We start from the raw sequence: 19,730 nt of genomic DNA, 5'->3' as shown, positions 1-19,730 counted from the left end.
GTATCTGGAGAGGTCAAAAAAATAAATATCTGCAAATTAAGTCTAGTTGAATACTGCCTTTGATAAACTTGTGGTTTGCCTTGCAGATATTTGTGTCTTGCTAAAGGAGCAGCTGTCACCTTCGGCTACATGCTGGAGTCACCTGGGGAGCTTTAAAAATACTCTTGTCTGGACCCCATTCCAAGTGATTCTGGTTTAATTGATCTGAGGTGGGGCTCGGACATCGGGAGTTTTTAAAGCCTTCCAGGTGCAGAGGCGGTTGAGGACCCCTGACCAATAGGTAGAGGAAGCAATGAGGGGGCATCTTAGACCATGGACTTAACTCTGCCCAAGAACGGGAAGGTGGCAAAATGGAGCCAGTGAGTCTTGGGAGGAAATGTCTGTCATTTTAGTGTTGGAAGGTAGAGCTTCAGTGTTAGGAAAAGACTTACAGAATAGAAAGTCAGAGGAAAGATAAATAGGATCCTGGGACCAGAAGCTTTCCAAAGTCTGACAACACAAAAGGATGAAGAAGCTTCCTCAGAATAAAATTCTGACCTTGTAACCTTTCAAGCAGTGTCCTCCAAAAGATGGTTTATGTACCACCTTTAGTGTGCATTATGATATTAGTTAGTTGACAGATAAACTTTTAAAAATTATTAGCAGCTATGCAATTATTTAATATGTACTAAACATATAAGAACCACATTAAACCTGTGATTTCATGAATTTATTTTCAATAGGTGAGAAAAATTTTTAAAAATGAGTCAATATAAAATTGGTTTAAATACAATTATAAATTAATAACTGTAAAGGTGGCGTATGGCAGAAATAAGGAATGTGAGATGTGAATAAATTTTAAGATGTTGGAGGAACATTGATCTAGTAAAGAGAAGGCATCTTAAAAAAATAAAATGACAGCATGAAGAGCTCCAGAGCTCAGGTTTTCAAATGTGAAGGGACCAAAAAGCAGTGTCAAAATCATGCCATGGACCTTCAAGAATACTTTCAGCTGGTCTAAAGACTGGGAGTAGACTGTGTTTCAAAAACACAAAGACAGTAACTAAAAAGCTTGAAGAAATTATGTTCTCAGTGAAAAGAAAAACCAGAAAAGGATTAATCTGCTTCTAAAAAGGCAAATGGTAGAAGGTTGAGATGACGGGAGAAGTAAAAACTACTCAAGTCAAAACTATTCAAGTCTTATTTTTCCATGAATTAGAACAAATTTAAGTCCAACATGTATTAGACAGAGATAGAATCCAACCACACACCCGATTAAATTCCTGATGGGAGGAAAAAATTATTTGCCTGCAAGATCATTTAGTTGTCTCAGCTGTTATTTTCTTTTCTAAAAGCAAGTATTTGTGGCCTCATGTTCTTATTATCTCTTTTTATATATTTTGTTAAACGCAGGGTTATTCCCCAAACCCAGAATCTGAGTCATTATCATTCTGAGGCTATCAGAAACATAACATACCATGTTTTCCCAAAAATAAGACCTAGCCGGACAATCAGTTCTAAGGCGTCTTTTGGAGCAAAACTTAATATAAGGTATAATATAATATAATATGATATGTTATAATATAATATAATTAATATAACATAATTAATATAACATAATTAATATAATATAATTAATATAATATAATATACAGGGTCTTATATTAATTTTTGCTCCAAAAGATGCATTAGAGCTGATTATCCGGCTAGGTCTTATTTTCGGGGAAACATGGTAATTTTGGATGACCTCAACAAAAAAGTAGTATCAATTGTTCTCTAAATGAATTGTTCCGCAAAATTACCTGGCCATTTTTCATGGTCAGTTTACCTTCGCAGAGTCTCTGATTCAATAGATCTGGTGCGAGGCCCTGATACCTCCATTTTCATGTATCATAGGTGTATCTGGTGCATACTAAAAATTTAGGATGTCTGTTGAGAACTTGGAGGTGATGGTGATGAAGTTCCTCCCCCACCCCCCTGCACTTGTCAAGGCACACATCTCTCTTCTGAGAACATCTTTTAAACAAAATTATTATAAATAGTTTAGTCACATGTAAGGTAGAAAGAATAACGTAATGAACACCCATATACCCACCACCCAGCAGGAGAAATAATCTATTATTAATTTAGTTGAAGTCCTTCTATGTACTTATCCTCAAGTTGCATTGCCTTCTCTCCCCTAGAGATAACCACTCCTCTGACTTTTAATTAGTTTTATTTAGATATAATTAATATTTCTTACAATTGAAGTACACAATTCAGTGCTACTCACAGTTGTACAACCACCACCACAATCATGTTTAGAACATTCTCTTCACCTTAAAAAGAAACCTAGTAATCACTAAGCAGTCAATCCCTTTTCCCTCCACCTCACCAAACTCTCTTTCTTTTTTTTAAATTAAATTTATCGGGGTGACAATAGTTAGTAAAATTACATAGGTTTCAAGTATACAATTCTATAATGCATCATCTATACAATTAAGTTTGCGAATTCATCCTAGAAAAAGTGCTACACACCTCATTGTTGAGTATAACTATGGTCACCTTCCATGTACTTCCCTTGGGAAGCTATGCACCGATGCCAGCGCCTAGTCCACCCTTCAAAGTAATTTTGGAACTCTTTTTCTGGAATGGCCATCGGAGCTGTCATCGTATTACCTTGATGTCCTGAATGTCATCAAAATGTCTTCCTTTCAATATTTCCTTTATCTTCAGGTAAAGAAAGAAATCATTGGGGGCCAGATGAAGTGAGTAGGGAGGGTGTTCCAATACAGTTATTTGTTTACTGGCTAAAAACTCCCTCGCTGACAGTGTCGTGTGAGGTGGTGCATTGTCATGATGCAAGAGCCATGAATTGTTGGCAAAAAGTTCAGTTCGTCTAACTTTTTCATGCAGCCTTTTCAGCACTTCCAAATAGTAAACTTGGTTAACTTTTCATCCAGTGGTACTAATTCATAATGAATAATCTCTGTGATATCAAAAAAGGTTAGCAAAATCATTGCAGTAAGTTCACGAACTTAATTGTCACACCTGGTATATCACATTGTGTGCGCACCACTTAGAGTCAGTTCTCCTTCCTTCACCATATATTTGACCCCCTTTATCCTCTTCTACTATCCCCTCTACCCCCTTATCCTCTGGTAACCAGTGAACTGTGTCTATGAGTTCTGTGTCTATGAGTTTTTGTTTTTTTTATTTGTCTTGTTCCTTTGTTGCTTTCTGTTTTATATCCCACATATGAGTGAAGTTTTTGACTTTTTCTGTCTGACTTATTTCGCTTAACATAATAATCTCAAGATCCATCTATGTTGTTGCAAATGGCAGTATTTCATCTTTTCTAGTGTACATGCAACATTCTCAAAAAAAGGCCATATGTTGGGACATAAAACCACCAAACTCTTAAGTCCTAGGCAACCACCAGTTTATTTCCAGTCTCTACAAATTTACTTATTTTGGACATTTTATGTAAATAGGATCATACAATCTGTGCTTGTTTGTGATTAACCTTTTTTACTTAGTGTAATGATTTTATGTTCATCTGTGTTATAGCATCTATCAGTATTTCATTCCTTTTTGTGACCAAATAATACTCCAGTGTTTGGATAATACTACTATTTTTTTTTTTTTTTGAGATTTTATTGGGGAAGGGGAACAGGACTTTATTGGGGAACAGTGTGTACTTCCAGGCCTTTTTTCCAAGTCAAGTTGTTGTCCTTTCAATCTTAGTTGTGGAGGGTGCTGTTCAGCTTCAAGTTGTCCTTTCAGTCTTAGTTGTGGAGGGTGCAGCTCAGCTCCCAGTCCAGTCGCCGTTGCTAGTTGCAGGGGGCGCTGCCCATCATCCCTTGTGGGAGTTGAACCAGCAACCTTGTGGTTGAGAGGACACGTTCCAACCAACTGAGCCATCCAGGAGCTCAGTGTCAGCTCAGCTCAAGGTGTCCTGTTCAGTCTTTAGTTGCAGGGGGCGCTGCCCTCCATCCCTGTGGGACTCGAGGAATTGAACTGGCAACCTTGTGGTTGAGAGCCTGTGCTCCAACCAACTGAGCCATCCGGGAGGCAGCTCAGCTCAAGGTGCCGTGTTCAATCTTAGATGCAGGGGGCAGAACCCACCATCCCTTGGGGGACTCGAGGAGTTGAATCAGCAACCTTGTGGTTGAGAGCCCACTGGCCCATGTGGGAATTGAACTGGCAGCCTTCAGAGTTAGGAGCACAGAGCTCTAACCGCCTGAGCCACCGGGCCAGCAAAAGATAATACTACTTTTTGTTTATTCATTTATTAGTTGATGGACATTTGGGTTGTTTCCACTTTGGGGCTATGGTAAATAATGCTTCTTTAATGAACAGTTGAGTACAAATTTTTATGTGAAAGTAAGTTTTCAATTCTCTTGGGTATATACCTAGAAGTGGAATTGTTACGTCATTTGGTCTCTCTATGTTTACCTTTTTGAAGAGTAGCCAAACTAATTTCCAAAGCCACTGTACCTTTATACATTCCCACCACAGTTCCAATTTCTCCACATTCTTGTCACTTGTTATGACCTATTTGATTCTAGCCATCCTAGTGAATATAAAGTATTTTTGATTTCCATTTCACTGATGACTAATGATGTGGAGAATCTTTTCATGTGCTTATTGGCCATTTTTATATCTTCTTTGGAAAAATGTCTAGCATTTTTAAATTGGGCTATTTGGGAACTCACACAGCTTAATTAAAAAAATTTTAAAAATTTGAGTGATAGGAGTTCTTTTTATATTCTAGATACTAGACCATTATCAGATACATGATTTGCAAATATTTTCTCCCCATTTGCGGATTGTCTTTTCACTCTTTTATGGTGTCCTTTGCACAAAAGTTTTTAATTTTGATGAAGTCAGATTTATCTGTTTTTTTCTTTGGTTTCTTGTGCTTTAGGTGCCATATCTAAGAAACTATTGCCAAATAATCTGTGGTCATGCAGATTTACCCTATACATTTTCTGCTAAGAGTTTCATAGTTTTAGCTCTTACCTTTAGGTCTTTGATCCATTTTTAGCTAAATTTTGAGTGTGGTAAGAGGTCAGATGAGGAGTCAAATTCATTCTTTTGCATGTGGACATCTAGTTGTCCAGCCCCATTTGTTGCAAATATTAATACTATTCTTTCCGTCATTGAACTGTCCTAGCATCTTTTTGGTTGTGTACTCAAAAAAATTATAATCGGGAACTTAAAGAGAGACCTGCACTCCTGTGTTCATTGCAGCATTATTTGCGATATCAAAGACAAAGAAATGACCTAAATGTCCATCAACAGATGAATGGTGTCATTCAGGGACTCTGGTCCTGCTCCCCGCATAAGGGTGCAGGATATGGTGAGGCCAAAAAGGAACACCAATGGAGCCATAGATAGGGGAGTCATACCACTATATTCTCACTGGCGGCTGGGTTGGAGATACAAAAGCAAACATCCGCCAGTACCCCAACAAGGGGTTTATCTTCACCCCAGTCTCGCTGGCCAACCAGTCACACCTGATGGCTATCTACTACCCGAGCCAGCACCCTTCCACATGAGGCCGAGAGCCTGGAAACTGCTCTCTGGGACACTGCCCCCACACATGGATAAAGAAAACATGGTACATACATGCAATGGAATATTATTCCACCTTAAAAAAGAAAGAAATCTTGTCCTTTGTTACGGCATAGAGGAACTTGGAAGATGTTATGCTAAGAGCAATAAGCCAGACACAAAAGAAGGAATACTACATGATCCCACTTACATCAGGAATCTAAAATAATGAAGCTCATAGAAGCAGAGAGTAGAATGGTGGTTACCAGGGACTAAGGGGGAGGGGGACCAGAGCGGTGTTAGTCAAAGGGTACATTTTTTCACCTATACAAGATGAGTAAGTTTTAGGGATGTTGTGCGGGAGACCCTGCTCGCTCCGCCATTTGTCATGCGGGGTGCTCTGCCGGGTCTCTGGTCCTGCTCCCCACATAAGAACGCAGGAAATGGCTAGGCCAAAAAGGAACACCCACAGAGCCATAGGTAGGGGAGTCATACCACTATAGTCTCGCTGGAGGCTGGTGCCACATGGTCCGCAACCTGCTGTCTTCTTCTCTGCCTGCCAACCAACCGACTGACTGACTCACTGACCAACCAACCAGCGCAACCGTGGCAATTATATCAATGGCTAATTGGCTAACTGGTAACAGCTGATGGTCAATTAGTCGCAGCTGACGGCCATCTACTAACCGAGCCAGAACCTTTCCACGTGAGGCCGAAAGCCTGGAAACCGCTATCTGGGATCTCTGTCCCCACAAGGGATCTACTGTACAGCATAGTACACAGAGTTAACAATACTATAGTATATATACGTAAGAATTTAAGAGGGTAGATGTTAAGTCAAATGTTATTAAAAAAAAGATAGGAAACTTTAGCGGTGACAATTAAGGATACAGTGTATATGGTGATGGTTTCATGAGTGTATATTTCAAAATCATGAAGATGTATACATTAAATGTATATAGCCTTTATTTGTATGTCAATCATGCCTCAATAAAAAAATTAAAACTTTGTGAAAAGATACAATATTTAAGACAAAAACATGAACTGACCATAGAGGTATGGTTTTTCCCCCCGGATTCTCATTTCTTTTTCGTTGATGCATATGTCTAACATCTGTGCCTGATTTGAAAGATTACCTGCAGTGCCTTAATGTCTCGACATGGCTGATCCCTGGAGAATCAGTAAGTCTGAGAAGGCACTTGGAAATCTGTGCTTTATGTAAGCACCGCCAAGGTGACTGTGGGGTCAGGATTGAGAAACTATGATACTGTAGTGCTTCTCAAACTTCAAGGAACACATGACTTATTAGGGCTCTTGTTAAGTGCAGATTCTGATTCAGCAAGTCTGGGTTGGGGTCTGAGATTCTGCATTTCTAACAAGATCTCAGGAGGTGATTAAGCTGCTGGTCCCCAGACTGCACTGTTAGTGTCAAGGGGCTAGGAGTTCTCCCTCAATAACCGTGACCCGTGCCTTCCCCAGTGGGCCTGGAAACTTAATTGGATATATAAATTCTTTTCCATATTAGACTTTCCAAAATTCTTTGCCTTTACTTACTTTAATACTATCAAGATAATGAACTTGCCCAGCTGGTATGTGGTATCCTTACATGTCAGATTTGGGGGATGGTTTTTGAAAAGGCTTCAGGATTTTATTTCTGGGTTGTACAGAAAAAAAGACAGGTGGAGTTAAGAATGGTTAATTGAGAAAGAGATTTATTGGTTTCTAAACAACTTACTACCTCTAATGTTCACATTTATTTTATTTCTGCTTTTCCCCAGAAGATGTCTATAGGCAGGTTGTTTTTCTCTTACAGGTGGTACTTTAATGCTGATACAGAATTGCATCATGTTTGGCCTAAGATTTCGTTTAGATAAATCACAGGTGCTAGATTACATCAATCTATCCAGTATCCACTTGATCTGCCTTTATTTCAGAAGTAGTCTATTTTGAGAGCTGATATGTTATTCTTAGAATCTTCCTAATTTTGTTTTCTTTTCTTACTGTTTGCCTTTAGTAAGTCATCCCGATTGTTTGGACGTGGAATATCTCTATTTTCACACAAGGAGCATTTGTCCCTTCCCTCTCTCAGGAAAACTGCTGTTGCCTAAGTACTTTGGTGAGGCTTACACTTTACAGTCCTTAAATGTGTGTTCAGCTGTGCACTTGCATATCATTCCATGCTATCTGGGCTTGGTGTAGTAAGTGGTTATTGATTTCCTGGTAAAGGGGTTTTGTAGTTTCAGGCAACTGCAGCTCTTAATTCTGGATCTCAATTTCTAGTAAACCCACATTTTTAAAATGAGCATTTCTTATGCAGCATTTGCTTACAAAACAGTGACAATGTTCTGAGTTACAAGCACTTGATTTTGTTTTTGTTTGTTTTTCTTTGTCCTTCATTGTTTTCTAAATATTTCAGGAAGCTTTGGTGCTCTTTAAATGATGGTATCCTAGGATTAGTGGTGATTTTCTAACTTGAATTCTTTTTGGTGCAATGTCTTAGTGGCTCTATATTTAGCCTGTATTTGAGGCAGGAATTGAAACTTCTATTTTTTTCCTTTAATTTTTACTAAATAGTGGTGCTTTTCTTTTAATTATTTAAAATTTTTTTTAATTAGAGTTTATTGAGGTGACAATTGTTAATAAAGTTACATAGATTTCAGGTGTACAATTCTGTAATACATCATCTATATTTCACATTGTGTGTTCACCACCCAGACTTAGTTCTCTTTCCATCACCATATATTAGACCCTGTTTGCCCTCTTTAGAGTCCTCCTCCCCCTTTACCCTTTGGTAACCCCTAAACTATTGTCTATGTCTATGAGTTTTTGTTCTTTCATTTGTTTGTCTTGTTCTTTTGCTAAATAGTGTTTTTAATGTAAGAGTAATACATGCACATACTTAAGTATCAAATGGTATAGAAGGGACAAAAATGGTACAGAAGGGAATAAAATGAAAATTAGCCCACACCCAACACCATTCTTTCTGTTGATTACCACTTTTTAAATGATATTTTTGACACCTGTTTTTTGACTGATGCAGAATTTCTTTAAATCCCTACTCTGAAAAAGTGGGGAATTTCAAACAATTACATTATGTCCTAACTTTCCCAGCCTTCTCCATTCAACTCCTATTTTCTTCACTTCCTAAATTTATGTATTTCTTCTTAGGATTTAAGCATATATTTTAAAATCAATTCTTTTTTTTGGTTTTTAAATATTTTATTTAATTTTTTAATAGGAAACATTCATATGTTTCAAAAATCAAAACGAAGTATGTGGTTAAGGCTCCTTTCTCTCCCTCCATTTATGAAGTTACTCTCCTCAATAGGTAACCAATGTTAATAATTTCTGGGGTACCCTTTCAGATGCTCCCAGTGCATGTGAAAGGTACTGTGTGTATATACTAGCTCCTTCCCCCATATTTGTAGTGATTCCTGCATTAAGTGTGGTTTATATGTCACTTCAAATTCTCTTGACCTCACTTGTCTCTTCTTCCAGTCACTGCAGTGGCTACCATCTCAATATGGCCTCTAGCTATCATCTCACCAGTTCAGTCTAGCTCCACCTCATTATAGGCATAAGCCATGTGAATTTTGCCTCCTTTGTTTATATCCAAATCATGGGACTCTGTGGGGAAAGGTGCTGGCTCGGGTAGTAGATGGCCGTCAGCTGTGGCTAATTGACCGTCAGCTGTAGCCAGTTAGCCAATTAGCCACTGAGATAACTGCCGTGGCTGCACTGGTTGGAGAGTCAGGTAGAGTGAGTCGGTCGGTTGGCAGGCAGAGAAGTGGATGGCAGGTTGCGGATTGTGTGAATCCAGTCTCCAGTGAGACTATAGTGGTATGACTCCCCTACCTATGGCTCTGTGGGTGTTTCTTTTTGGCCTCACCATGTCTTGCGTTCTTATGTGGGGAGCGGGACCAGAGGCCCCGCAGGCCACCCCGCATGACAAATGGCGCAGCGAGCAGGGTGTCCCGCACGACAGACTCCAAGAGGTCCTACTTATTGCACACAAATGCACAACCTGACCGTCCTAAGAAGCATTTCCTATGGCTTCTCAGAGGATGGTTTCATGAGATCAAGAAAAATCAGTCACCCTTAGTGGTGGCTAGCAGTGTAAGCATTTTTGTATTAGCTCCTTTTGCCTCCTAGTTTTAGTTCCCAGGTCCCTCATGTTTGCTTCCTGAGATTGTACTCCCTTATAAAGTAGCAGCACTATAAACCTTTGCCTCAGGGCCTCCTCCTTCTTGGTATTTTGGTGGTGTTCAGTTTGAGTTACTTTTATGTGTGGAATTAATTTATCTCAAACTATTCAGAATTGAGATATTTAATTCATACTGGCCTTTCCTACAACTCGTCTGAAATAATAAGGTTTTATTACTCTCAAATGTTGAATTATAAATCTTGCCAATATCACATTTCATTAAAATATATTTGAAATCATGTTGGGGAAAGAAAAGAAAAGAAAAACTTTATTTTTTCTAGCGTGCAGAAATAGTTTAACTGGTTAAATATGTAATATGTACACACGCACACACGTACACACACACATACCCCACAAACACATACTTAAAAAAAAAATCTGTCTTCTGTTTTTAGGAAGCTGAGATTTAGATACTTTCAAGTGATTAGAGACTGTTTAAGAAGCTGTGTCTAAAAATTTGCCACTTTAAGTACAGAACAGGAAAATCTTTATTCGGCACAAAGCAGGATATTGTTGTAAGATACTAGTGTATGCCATCTAATTATTTTTGCCTTCAGAAAATAAAAAATTTTAAGATTGATACTAGCATATACACTTAGCAGAGTTTGAAAATTTGAGCCTTTTCATAGACAAGAAGAAAGAATTAGTGGGGTGTGCTATTCCTAATGCTTTCCCGCATGGCAAGCAAATGTTTCTAGTTAGTGTCCCTTTTATCCTTGCAGGTTGCAGTGAAGGGAAGAGTGACCCACTAAGATATTCTCAGCTATGACTTGAAAACCTTCTTGACAGAGATTATATATAGGGTTTTCATGATCTGTTTCCCCATAGGGACAATAGTAATATCGAACAAAGAAACCGCTCTCGAGGTTTTTTGTCATTACTGATTCCTTAGTGAAAAAAATGAAAGCTTATAAGAGTAAGCTAGATAATTAGATACCTCTTCTTACCTAACTGTACTACTGTTAGAAGACTTTTCAAGCTCTTCCAGAGTCTTTGAATTTTCAGAATGTGTCTTTATATTCATTTCTCTCACTATTTAGGTTCTGCAGTGCATTTTGTTTCTCTGTAATGCAGGGACTCAGCTCCTGCTCCCCGCACAAGAACACAGGATATGGTGATGCCAAAAAGGAACAAAACAGAGCCATAGATAGGGGAGTCATACCACTATATTCTCGATGGCGGCTGGTCAAGATACAAAAGCAAACATCTGTCAGTACCCGAACTAGGGGTCTTCCTGCACCCCAGGCTCGCTGGTGGCCGGGCAAAACACAGGAAGTAGGATTCACACGATCCACAATCCACCATCCGCGCTTGCTAACCCTACTTGCTAGCTGCAACCTGCAGTCCGCTTCTCTGCCAACCAACCAACCCCCTAGCATAGCCACGGCAGTTATATTAGTGGCTAATGGCTAACCAGTAACAGCTGATGGCCACCCAGCCACAGCAGATGGCCATCTGATTACAGCTGATGGCCATCTAATAACCGAGCCAGCACCTTTCCACGTGAGGCCAAGAGCCTGGAAACTGCTCTCTGAAACTCTGTCCCACACTCTCCCAATTGTCTCTGTCCTTCTGGAGGTGGGAGAGTGATGTGGAATCTCTGATTTCTTAGTGGAGGAAGGTGTGTAGATTGAGAGAGGCCAGTTAGTTATGTTGGTTTAATCTCTTTAGGAAGAGAGCAAGTTGGCAGTTGGTTGATATTTGTGACTTAGATTTACTTCTTAGAAAGTATTACCAGAAAGCGAGCCCTTCTCCGAGTGATGTCCACACCGGGGGTTGAACCCGGCAGTGTCCGGGCTAGATTCCCAGACCAGGGGTCGGACCCGGGTCTTTGAGCAAAACTTGGAATCTTAGCCGCTCCAGCATGGCTCTCACACCGGGGGTTGAACCCCGGCCTCATGCAAAACTGGGAATCTTAGCTACTTGGTTGATGGAGGATGGGTCCTCCTCTGCACGGTGTCCAAGTTCTTGGCATCTTGAGCGAAGAATTGAACGTGATACCGAGGTAAAGTGGTGAAAGAGCAGTTTATTAGAGGAGAAAGTACACTTCAAAGAGGTAGAAGTGGACCCTAGCAGAAGGCAGTGGTCCAACGGCCATTATTAGAAGAGAAAGTACACTCCAAAGGGATTGGAGCAGGCCTGAGCAAAAGTGTGATTCAAAAGGCTCAAAGGCCCAAAGGGCCAAAGGCCAGGGCCAAACTCATTATTAGGAGAAAAAGTACACTCCAAAGAGTTTGGAGAGGGCTGAGCAAAAGAAGGGGCTCAAAAGGCCCTGACTGGCAAGGACTTGGAGTTTTTCCCCCCCCCTTTTTTTTTTTAAGAATAGGCTGTTTCTTTCTGGGCGTGGGACCACTTGATTGACACCTGTGATTGACAAGAAGCTATTGCCTCATCTTTTTAGACTGCACATGTTCCTTCCTAGAATTTAGTCTTTTGTAATGATATTAATGCACTTCCGGGCATACGCGTGATATTATAATGACGGTATAAGGAGGCCCAGGTGAAATGAAGGTGGTTGTGGCCTTTACTGTGCAGGTGTGAGTGACTGGTCTAATCTAGCTGGGTATCTTGTACCCATTTGTTTCCTCATCGAGGTAGATAATTACAATGAAAAGGGGAAGTTTTGGGTGGAGAGGGGAGGTCTTTTGTGTGCATTCTGTGGGTTGTGTTGGATGTGCAGGAATGCAGAGACCCAGTGCCTATCTCTAACTGCCTGCCTTGTTTTCCCCTTGAGAGATGTGATCCCCATAAATTCTCTATGGGAAGTTGAGGGACAGGAGGTCTTTTCTTCTGTATCTGCTTCCTGCTGGGCAGGGACGTAGAGCTGTCACTACCTATTGGGGATTCACGGAACTCTCGCCCTATCTGATCTCAGGTGAGAGGAAGGGGTCTTGAGATCCGCTTGGAAGACTATGTTGGCTTCTTTGGTTGGGACTGGTAATCTTGCTGGGGTATCCTCTGTATCCCCAGTGCCCCTGAATGAGGAAACATAGATTTTAATTAATAAATTTCTTAAAGAGCAGAGTTTAAAGCTAATGATGTGGGGTGGCTACATGATGGAAAATCCATCAGCTCTTATGGAGCCTGTGGCCATTCATCTGGTCACTCAGGTGGCATCAATTGTCCAGGAGCTGGGCCCAGAACGGGTTGGAAAGAACATTAGGCTTCAATGATTACAATCAACAAGTATAAATCACAAGTTTTAGAGTAATTATCTAAAGCAGGAGGTAGGAGCTAAAAAACTGGGAAAAAGGAAACTAAGGAGAAGGAAACTGAAAATCTCTGTAGGAAAGAAAAAGTTTTTCAGTGGAGGGAGGAGAGAGGCCTGTATCAGAAGTACACTGTGGAGATAGCAAAGGTTATTAAGCCATAATCAGTCATTTTGTTAGGCATGGAGATGTTGGAAATAAATGTACCTAAAGCACCGCAATAAACTGTCTCATATATTCAAACCCTAGGTGTGGTATTACACATTCAATTCTTACTTGCTGGTCCTATTTATCATTCTGTCAAAACTAGTCCTACTGCAAGAATATTGGGAAGTAAAAAGTCTGAGTACTATGGACAAAAAAGGGGCCACATGCTAAACCTGGCTAGCTCAGGGGAGGCCTGCCTGTTGGGCATTACAAAGTCAGAGATCGAAAGTAACCACATAGGATGGTGTGAACATAAAAGTTCCTAACTAAAAGCGAGTCATAGAGAGTAGTCACATCCTAGGCCTGTAGCTTCCTTGACAAAGGTCAATCTTTATCTTAAGTGAAACTGTCTATTGTCTTTTTGCATCTAAGATAATATATCTTGGAAATATCAGAGTAATCCTGTGGGGACAGAGCCAGGAGAGCAGTTTCCAGGATCTCGGCCTCACTTGGAAAGGTGCTGGCTCAGTGATTAGATGGCCATCAACTGTAACTAGTTGGCCATCAGCTGTAACCGGTTGCCATTAGCCACTAATATAACTGCCGTGGCTATGCTGGGGTTGGTTGGTTGGCAGAGAAGCAGACAGTGGATTGTGGCTGGCAAGTGCAGTTGGCAAGTGGATTGTGGATTGCAGATCGTGTTGATCCTACTTCCTGTGTCTCACCCTGCCGCCAGCGAGACTGGGGTGCAGGAAGACCCCTCATTGGGATGCTGGCAGATGTTTGCTTTTGTGTCTTGACCAGCCGCCATCGAGAATATAGTGGTATGACTCCCCTATCTGTGGCTCCGTTGTTGTTCCTTTTTGGCCTCACCATATCGTACGTTCTTGTGCAGGGTGTGGGAGCTGAGACCCTCCATGGCAAATCCCCTTTTTAAACCCCTCACGGCACAGCCCACCACACGAGAGCACAAGACTACAGAACTCCTCATTGTTATCTTGTTCTCCAAATGACATATCATTTCTGTGCTATAAATGTTAATTATTAACTATCCTGTACCCACCAATGTAAAAGAAGTATGCATCTCTCTATTTTACTTTTTATCCAATCCCAGAGATTTCTTCTCCTTTGCTTTCTCCCACTCCCTTAGTCTACCACCAATGGATTTCTTGTAATCCTCCTTACATCTCCTCCTTCGGTTCTAATGTATAAGATAAGCTGCAAAACTGCCATTCTCTGGAGCATTTTCTCAATTCATTGAGATTTTGCTTCACAGCAATTTTCAGTTTTGCTCAAATAAACTCATAAAAATTCTCTACAGATTTGGATGTTCCTTATGTCAATAGTATGTTCCTCTTGCCATCCCATAGTCATAAAGTTCAAATAGATGTTAAGCTTCATGATAAACAGCTGTGAATTTAAATATTATGGCTTTTTTAAAATAGAGGTTAGATAATAAATTTAAGGTTTAAAAAATAAAAGGGACTTTTAACTCCATGGTTACAGTTAAATGAGAAACTCATATTGTTTGGAAGACAGGCTATGTTAGAAATTTAAATAATCTCACTTTATCTTTCTGTTATTTTTTATGAAAATAACATTTGCAACCCTCAAAGCATCATGAATCTCAAAGTTAGAGAGGTTAAAGATCCTTGTTCTAGCTCTTAGCGAATGCCATTTAACTTTGGCCTCAAAGCCTAGAGTATCAGAGAAGATGGTTCTATTTTATTTGAAAGTATTCTTATAGATCGTAATAAAAGCTGTCTCCTCATAAATTCTACCTGTGGGGACAGAGTCCCAGAGAGCAGTTTCCAGGCTCTCGGCCTCATGTGGAAAGGTGCTGGCTTGGGTAGTAGATGACCGTCAGCTGTGGCTAGTTGGCCGTCAGCTGTAACCAGTTAGCCAATTAGCCACTGATATAACTGCCGCGCCTGCATTGGTTGGTCAGTCGGTTGGTTGGCAAGCAGAGAAGCGGACAGCAGGTTGCAGGTCGTGTGGATCTAACCTCCAGTGAGACTATAGTGGTATGACTCCCCTACCTATGGCTCCGTGGGTGTTCCTTTTTGGCCTAGCCATATCCTGCGTTCTTATGTGGGGAGCGGGAGCTGAGACCCCGCAGGCCACCTCGCATGACAAATGGCTCAGCAAGCAGGGTCCCCCGCACGACACTACCCTTGAATCCTTTTAAAAGATTTATGATGAAATCTACGCTGTCTTTCATTTATCAATTATTCACATTATTCATGTAAGAAATGTCCAAGCATGTGGAGAATTTTTATAAGAGTATTTGAGCCAACTGACAATATATGCCAGAGCAAGATGTCAAATGCTCTGGAGAATAACAGTTTTGCAGCTCCTTTTATACATTTGAATTAAGGAGGGAAGTAAGAAATACTACATGGAGATGGGAAAAAGCAAGGAGGAATGGGATTACAGGATAGTTAACAAGGTTATGCTTTCTTGAGGGTGGTGTTGACTTTAAAATAATATCAACTAGGTATTTCATCACCAAAAAAGATTTACTCAGGAAAAAGAAAAAGGATTGCAACCCAACTCATGCACATGTGGCAAGCCATGTGCACATCTGGCTAGTGTGCCAAGATGGAGGATTATTTAAAGAAGAGCAAGAGGAAGTTGGAACCATAGAGTTCTTCCCGCAGGGTTCTCATATGAACTTCCATAAGCCTTGGCTCCTCCTATAGATGCCCCCTGCCCCCCACTGCCTGACTGTGCTTCCTTAAAGTTCCAGTTCATCTTTATCAGTGTTTACAGCTTATTTCAAAGGTATGTTAACCTAGACGCACAGAAACAATGGATAAGGCTTAGTTAAGGCAAAGATAAACCTTTTCCTAAAAAGTTATATGCCTGGGATGTGACTACCAACCATGACTTGTTCAGTTGGAAATTTACGATCAGATCACTCTGTGAGGTTGCTTTCCATAGAACCCCTGTTTTCATCCACAGCATGTGTCTTCATGGGTGCCATCCTAGTCTCTCTTTTCCTACATTCTCTTCCTTTCACATAAGTCTCTATTTTAGGACGGATATTCCCCCAAAATTCAACTATACCTCAAATTTGGTGGTCTCAGGAAGGTACTTTATCATTATAGCTGTTGACTTTAAGATTATAACTCTGTCGAAAGGTGTGATATCCAGAACTGAATAGAAGACTCATAGGAATTGTCCTAAGACAGAACTGAATGGAAATACCCGTGCAATGGAACAGCACAAATTCCTATTAATGGAGCCATATCATATGCTGGACCTATTGCATGTTATAATTATAATTCCTCCGGCCCTTTTCTCACATGTTATTGTGAGGTGCCCCACACTTTTCTTCTACATTTCATTTTGGGGGACCTGAGTGAAATAAAAGACAAGCAAACAACACAAAAACAATACCCAAAAGATACCTTTTTAACCTATGAAATAGACAACAGTGAAAAAAATTGTGGTGATTCTTGTGCCCTGTAGATTAGTATTGATAAAAGTGAACTGGCATGTTAAGATGCTTAACCATAGAGCCGGGCCCCTTGTTAACTCTCTGTCCTGACTTCCTGTTAAACTTTGCAGAAACTTCCAGGGTAGGGATATGAATAAAGGGAATAGCCTTAGAATTGGGGCTTTTCTTCTTCACGTGGGCGGCTGGTTGGAGCACTGGTTGGGAGTGTGCACACTCCTGGGGTGACCTCATTTCTTTTTCTTTTCCTGAATAAACCATTCTTTTGGTGGAGTTACTGGAGAGTTATTATTATTATTTTTAATTTTATTGGGGAATATTGGGGAACAGTGTGTTTCTCCAGGGTTCATCAGCTCCAAGTCGTTGTCCTTCAATCTAGTTGTGGAGGACGCAGCTCAGCTCTAACTCCAGTCGCCGTTTTCAATCTTTAGTTGAAGGGGGCGCAGCCCACCATCCCATGCGGGAATTGAACTGGCAACCTTGTTGAGAGCTTGTGCTCTAACCAACTGAGCCATCTGGCCATCCCTGGAGAGTCATTTTTTTGCCAGTGGACAGTATGTAAAATTTTTGGAGGTCACTGTACAATGTGTATCAAAATTTAAAATGTGCACACCTTTTATATAAGAAAAATACTCTTAAAAATGTACTTTTCTAAAAAGGGCCAAAATATCTATAAAGGATATCTTCACTCGTTATCCATATTTTATTCCACGAATCATCAGTATGGTCATTCTAGATTTACTTTAATTCTTTTGCTCTCTCTCTCTTTCTTTTACATTTATGTGGGGGTGGGGAACCTCTCCCCAGATTAGTGATTCTCAAACTTTACATTGCATCAGAATCTGTTAAAACAGATTGCTGGTCCGTACCCCGCAACCATTCTGGTACAAGTAGGACTGGGGTAGGGCCAAAAATTTGCATTTTTAATAAGTAAACAGGTGTGGCTGATGGTGCTGGTCTACTTTGAGGACCACTGCCCTAGATGAACCCAGCCCCTCATCAGTGTTAAGGGAGAGAATCGTAGCTGGCAGGTTGGCGTCACTACATATTCATGAGCCCCAAGAAATTCTAGCTAGTTTCCTTTTTCCACTGTCTACAAAGAATTTTACATCTTGATTTTCCCTTTCAAACTTATCTCTTCTTTTCACACAAACACACAAGGCATATAAGTATGCACACTTGACGCTGATGGCTTGCCTTATGCTTTCTTGAGAAAGTAGAAACCACCAGAGGGAAAGTTGCTGACATCTCATTACAAATCTACAAAGCAGCTGATGTCTGAATCCCACTTTCTCCTTTATCCCTCCTCTTCTGGAAGGAAGTTAAACCCTGTACTTTGAATCCTATACTTTCTGATCTTTTTCAGATGTGGTTTTTGTTTGGTTATCCCTCTCTGACCATGTTGGGTTATTCTCACTAATACACAAATATGCTCTTAGGATTTCCCATGTTAGGATTTCCCATGTAGCCACAAGTAGGAGCCATTTTGACCCGACAACTCCTGCAATTACTCTACTCTTCTGTAGACTTTTAAAGTGAGACCTCTAAAAATTGTCTTCACATAATGTATTTTGCCGTGTATAATGTGCTCCTGTGTATAATGCGCACCCACATTTTGGGCCCAAACTTTCAAGGAAACAAATCTTTTGTTCTAATTTTTTAATTCAAATTTTTATTTGTTTACATTTAGGTACTTGCTTTTTGTATTATAAAGGAATTTTAGCATTTTTTAACATATTATGGTACAAGATATTTTATATAACAAATAATTATAAAACACAAGAACAGATACAAGAAATTTTATGTACCGGTAACAAATTTATGATATTTACACATCACAGAAGGCCAAGAACTCTTCGTCATTGCAAGTTTGTTGTAAGTTCAACAAAACCGATTATTGTATTCTGGGGTGTTATTTTGCATATGGATATCGTTATTGATTTCTAGAGTTACACTTTTAACTCATGAGCATAAATAAAAGAATTAAAAACATTTATACAGATACAGAATTAGTACTACACATGTATAATGCGCATCCTTATTTTTCCCTCACAAATTTGGGCAAAAATGTGTGCATTATACATGGCAAAATATGGTACTCCTTCCTATATTCTAATAACTGGTAAACATACTCCAATCTGATTTTTACCCCCACCCCAAATGCCACTGAAATGGGTTTCCATATCATCTCCTCAACTCTCAGTCCTGCAGAGTTCGTAGTCCTCTTCTGTGCAACATTTGACTCAGTTAACCCCTCCACTCCTGCCTTTGCCAGAGCATCCTTCTCGAAACAATTCTACAGGCTGTGTAACTAGTCTTCTCTCAACCCATTTTTCCTATGTAGTCTTATTCATCTCTCCTTAGATGATATTCAAGCATTCCTAAATGGATGAATCTTTTATTTTATATATAGCACAGACCTTTAGGCTGAAATTCAGACTCTCACATATACCTAACTGGCATCTTCCCTTGATTGTCTAATAAGCAACTCAAAATTAACATATCCAAAGTGAAAGTCTAGATTTCCCTCCAACCCTATTCCTCGCTAATTTTTGTCATGTTTCAAAAAAAAAAAAGTTATCACCCAGTTGTTCATAGTTCAGCAGGAGTCCTTGCTATATCTAATCCATCGCCAAATTTTGACTTTAATCTTTGATTTTCCATTGTCTTTCCAGTTCCATTGCCCTGACTCTAGACCAATCTCTATCATCTCTTCCCTGTACCCTGCAATAACCCTCAACAAGTCCCCTTGCTTGCCTCTCCCCAATCCCTTTCCCCTACAGCAGTTAGAGGGGTCTCTTAAAAATGCAAATCAGATCATGTGACTCCCTCACTTATCACTCTGGTAGTTTCCTACCACATTTGGAATAACATTTTAACTTTTTATTTAGCATCCTGTAAGATCAACCCATCTTCTACCTCTTTAGCATACCTGTGCTGTAGCCACATTCATTTTCTTTCAGTTTCCTGAAAACAAGTTTTCTTACAAAGGTCTTTGCATTAGCTGTTCCCCCACTTAGATGTCTCCATACCTTTGCAACCTGTCTCATTTTCATCCTTTAGGTCCCAACTTATTGGTTATCTCCTCAGAGGGACCTTCCTATCCGTGTGATATGTCATTTCCTTCTGTTTTCCTCTCTTCTCCTCCTCCCTCGTAGTACAAATTAAAATTGGAAGGGATCTGTTCCTTTTT

At 40.1% G+C, this 19,730-nt stretch overlaps 1 protein-coding gene across 2 annotated transcripts in view; it reads left to right on the top strand.

Moving 5' to 3' along the window:
• Positions 1–19,730, top strand: part of PAK5 (p21 (RAC1) activated kinase 5) — a 283,597-nt gene that overhangs the window by 26,168 nt on the left and 237,699 nt on the right. The window contains exon 1 of one of the 2 annotated variants that reach the window (XM_033095504.1): positions 7,613–7,633. The exons of the other annotated variant lie outside the window; for it this stretch is intronic. The gene's annotated coding sequence lies outside the window, so the exon portion shown is untranslated. Of the gene's footprint in view, positions 1–7,612; positions 7,634–19,730 lie in introns of those variants that run through there. 2 annotated transcript variants of the gene reach the window in all.

This window comes from Rhinolophus ferrumequinum, chromosome 23 (genome assembly GCF_004115265.2).
Source record: "Rhinolophus ferrumequinum isolate MPI-CBG mRhiFer1 chromosome 23, mRhiFer1_v1.p, whole genome shotgun sequence".
Lineage (NCBI taxonomy): Eukaryota > Metazoa > Chordata > Mammalia > Chiroptera > Rhinolophidae > Rhinolophus > Rhinolophus ferrumequinum.
Note: the sequence above shows the minus strand (reverse complement) of the source record. Positions and strands in the feature narration are given on the sequence as shown.